Genomic DNA, 4,530 nt, shown 5'->3' on the forward strand with positions numbered 1-4,530 from the left:
CCTACAGGGTCTGGCTCCCACCTACCACTCTCATTTCACATCACTCTCCCTCCCTATCAACACCCCCAGACCAAGTCCAGACAAACTGGCTGCCTTCCTGTTCCCCTACCAAGCCAACCTTATCCTATGTCAATGGCCTTTCTTTTCACTTGCTATTCCCTCTGCCTGAACACTCCTCCTCCTCCCCTGATTCCTTTACTCCACTCAGGTCTCTACACAAAGTCAATCTTCTTTTTCTCTCTCACACACATCGAACCCTTTTTGGACCATTCTTTCAAAAAGAGCCCCGCCAGCCCCTCACCTTGTTCTACTGTTTTCATACCACGCATTACCACCTGAAATTAGATTGTCTATTTAGTTATTTGTTTGCTTCCTTCATAGTATTGCTCACAATACTTAGTGAACACCCATCAGGTGTGAGGTGCTCTTCTAAGAGCTGAGGATACAACAGTAAACAAGACAAGACACGCAAAGACCCCTGCCCTCATGGAGCTCACATTCTTATCATTCCCACTCAAATCTAAGGTCCAGGAAGGCACAGACATGGTCTGTCTTATGACCACTGAATCCCCAGAACAGTGCCTTGGCACAGAGCAGGCATTAATACATATTTGTTGAACGCATTAAGTGTCCTGCTACCTGATGCCATTTGCTTCCCTGAGGACTTCCACTACAGAGCTCTTCCTGCCTACCAGATGGAATTCAGGTTCTGGGACTCAGAATGTCACTATGTCCCCTTGGACAGGGCAGTCTGGACAGCCAGCCTCCTGTGGCTGAGCTGGTTTCCTAATCCTGGGCCTGCTTATCCTGACTGCCCTTCCTTCCTGTTCCAACCCCCAGCACCCTGCAAACTCACCAGGTGACCATCCCACTGGGATCTGTCTCAGTGGGTCACGAGAGCACCTGATCCACATCATAGGAGCTGACCAGGTAGTCAGTGTTAACCAGGCCAGCTTTTCTCTACAAAGAGTAGCTGAAATAAAGATGCAAGCGTTGTTCAGCGTCCCTGGCCCACGGTGGTCCTTACCCTCAGTATCTCACCTAAGACCTCCAGCATCAACTAGCTATCATACCTGGAGGCACTCTCACCTCAGCACTGGAACACACTGTTATTAAGGACATATTTTTGCCTCTTTCAACTGTCATAGAAGCAAGACGTGTACCTGCTGTGATAAGTAATTAAGTTTCTTTCAGAAAAAGAAGAACATTTGTTAACTGTGAAATTCTCTGATCTCAAATAAAAATGAAAGTAATTGTGAAATGTCGTTAATTCATCTTTCAAGAAAATGGTAGCTATACTGGTAGGAAGGGAAAAAAAAAAAGAGAGAGAGAATGGAAATCTGTTGAAGAACCACTCTGGAAGTCTCAGAAAATAAGTATTTAAACCCCATTGTTTCCAACATATCAGTTTTCACACTTTAATGTATCTGTTGGCTCAGAAGTGCCCTGCTTGAATACCCCTATGAGACTAGCAGATGAAGATGTCTATGAACATCACAAAAGTCAAGGTAGAAAGCCCCAAACTGGTGATCAGTTGAATTGGGCTGAGTATGGCAGCTACACTGTAACACTTACATCTGGAACTCCAACTTGAAAAAGTGTGTTAATAAAGTTAATAAATGTAGCAGGTAGGGCAAAGTGTGTTAATAAAGTTAATAAATGTAGCAGGTAGGGTGAGAATTGCCTTGCTCTACATCTCAGAGCCAAACAGTATTACCTTCTATTTGCCTAGGACTTTATTCTCTCTGGGCAAATATAAGCATTTGTGCATACATTACTTCTTGCATAGATTATCTCTTTTAGTCTGCAAAGCAAACATATCCTTAAACAGCAGGATATGTTTCTCTGTCTGGGGCCTGGGAGGTCAAAGAATTCACCTACAATCCCACAGTAAAAATGGCAGAACCAAGTAAGTACCAAAACCCAGATATGCCTAGGCCCAGCTCAGTATCCTTCCTTCTCTAATAGGAAGGACAAATTACATTCTACAGTTAACAAAGTATTTCCCTTCACTGAGAAGAAGGAAAAAAACACATATATTCACCAGTGGTTTAAGGTGGTGGGAAGACGCATTGGTCCAGGAGCTCTGGGCAGAAAGGTTTCACGAACTCTTCCAAACGATGCCAACTCCTGCAATCACAAATGTACAAAACACCTGGTGTGAATCACAGGCACCCTGTGGCCTCTCCCAAAGGGGACTCACTTAAACACCATTTGCCAGGCAATTTAGGCTTAAACCCCTATCTCTTTTAGCCCAATTTCCTTCCCCACTCTGACTTCCCAAAGTAGAACAAGAATCTTTAATTCACCGGCTGAAATGGTACTCATTAGAATCACAGGATCTTGTGCAGAAGGCAGCTTTACAGATCATCTTTAATGGAGATCACAAACCAAAAGCACAAGGGGTGACATCTAGGGTGGAAGTGTTACATTTCATCTGTGGATATGTTTAGAAAATCTGAGCCAAACATAAAAATCAGAGCTATCACACAAAAACTCAGATTTCTGGCTTCTCTTAAAGAAAGAAAGAAAAAAATTAGACCTGTCAACATGGCCCACATTTATGTCTGAAAATGATCAGGTGTTGCTAAGCATTAAAAGCAGTCACACTTCATAGGCAGGCTTGGCTGCTCCAACATACCACAGTTCCCACCACTCGCTACTGTCTCCTCAACACAGAGAAGAACTGGGGTTGTCATTAGTCATTACCCTTGCATTATTGTTTTTCTTGTGGTACAGAAATATTTTCTACTTATAATTCTAACAAAAGTGGGAAAACAAAAGGGGCCTAGTTCCAAGGAAAAAAAATGGTAGAGCACATACAGTAACTCAAGTTGGTGGCCTCACTCCTGCAGACATTTGCAACCCCCAAACAAGTACAACACTCCCACTTTACATGAATTAAATGTAAGTAGGAAACTGACTTGCCCACTCCCATAGTTAGATGCAGAGGTCAACATAGGTCTCTCGATTGTTTAATCCAGGACTATTTCACTATGCTGGACTACATACTAGTGTTACACTATTAAGCAAAAAAGTTAATACAATATACAAATACACACACACAATTAACTAATTAAAAATAATTATCAAAAATAATACTTTCAGAGAAGAATTAAAGTCAAGGAAATACAGTTGAAGCACCCCACTTTCCACTAAAATGCTTGCCATACATCAAAAGTGCTCAGTGTCCCAAACTGTCTGGAATACTTTGTCTGCTAGGAAAATCTCCCTTAATATGCATCTTGAATACAAGACTGTAAATAAGTTTATGTACAAGGTAACAGCACTGTAATAAGAAAGCAATGTTCAACAATAAGATCTTGATAGTACTTATTTATATCACTCCCACAAAGAATTTATTGATTCATTCACTTAAATATTTATTGAGCCCCATTACACTCCAGGAAGTATGAAAGGTGATGGAGATACAAAAGTGAACAAGACCCTCAAGTTGCTCTATCTGAATAAAAGATAGATCCAGACACTCAAAATGAATTATAAAATAATGGGTAAGTGTAGTGATCTGCAGTCAAATGCTTTGCCCCAGAGCTAAACCCTCTACAGTAAGCGTAGTGATCTCAGTGTGCACCTGTGTTACGGGAGCACTGAGCAGGGGCACCTGATATAGTGGAGGTGAAAAGATACTTCCTAGCATGGACAGAGGCCTCAGGAAATCCTAAAGCTTGGATGGGAGTGGACCAGGCACAGGAAGAAATGGAGGACAATGGAGGCAAAAACAAGGAGGTGAGAACAGCCCCTACAATTTGGTCTTGTCCAGATCTCTTATTAGCCTTGGGTCTTAAAAGCCCCTGCCTAATGCCACGTAACCCAACATCTGCTGGAACTTGATCCACAGCCCTACTTATGCACTTACAGAAGTTTATCTTGACAAGTGCCCATATCAAAAATGTCACCGATTCAGCCCTGCTTCCTGGCAATGCCTACCTATGACTCCCTGGAGTCTGCTGTCCCAGAGTCCGCAGGACGTAAGAAACATGGTGGTAGGAATACTAAGCCTTCAGGTGCAGTGGCTCCCACCTGTAATCCCAGCACTTTGGGAGGCCGAGGCGGGTGGATCACAAGTTCAGGAGTTTGAGACCAGTCCGACCAACATGGTGAAACCCCATCTCTACTAAAAATAAAAAATTAGCTAAGCATGGTGGTACACGCCTGTAATCCCAACTACTCAGAAGGCTGAGGCAGGAGAATTGCTTGAACCCAGGAAGCGGAGGTTGCAGTGAGCCAAGATAGCGCCACTGACGCCAGCCTGGGTGACAGAGTGAGACTCCGTCTCAAAAAAAAGAAAAAAGAAATAAAGAAATACTAAGCCTTTCATGATGGACAGAAGACAGTAAATAAAGATGTTTTTCTCATACCAGTCAAGGCTGCCCTGTCTCTCTCCACCCCAGGGCCTGGATTTCCACAGCAAGAAGCTACTATGCATTTGAGCCTCAAGCAGGAAGCTTTGTGAAAAAATGTTCCAGAATATCTGCCCATCAAAATCCGCACATAGAGTCCTCCTTTTCT

At 43.0% G+C, this 4,530-nt stretch overlaps 1 protein-coding gene across 1 annotated transcript in view; it reads right to left on the minus strand.

Annotated features, from left to right (window-relative positions):
* SORBS1 (sorbin and SH3 domain containing 1) overlaps positions 1–4,296 on the minus strand; it is a 204,791-nt gene extending 200,495 nt beyond the window's left edge. Inside the window, exons 1-2 of the mRNA XM_011999903.1 lie at positions 4,174–4,296; positions 2,045–2,130 (exon numbers count right to left, since the gene is read on the minus strand). The gene's annotated coding sequence lies outside the window, so the exon portion shown is untranslated. The remainder of the gene's footprint in view (positions 1–2,044; positions 2,131–4,173) is intronic.
* Positions 4,297–4,530: the final 234 nt, after the last annotated feature.

This window comes from Mandrillus leucophaeus, unplaced genomic scaffold, assembly GCF_000951045.1.
Source record: "Mandrillus leucophaeus isolate KB7577 unplaced genomic scaffold, Mleu.le_1.0 Scaffold117, whole genome shotgun sequence".
NCBI classification, from domain to species: Eukaryota; Metazoa; Chordata; class Mammalia; order Primates; family Cercopithecidae; genus Mandrillus; species Mandrillus leucophaeus.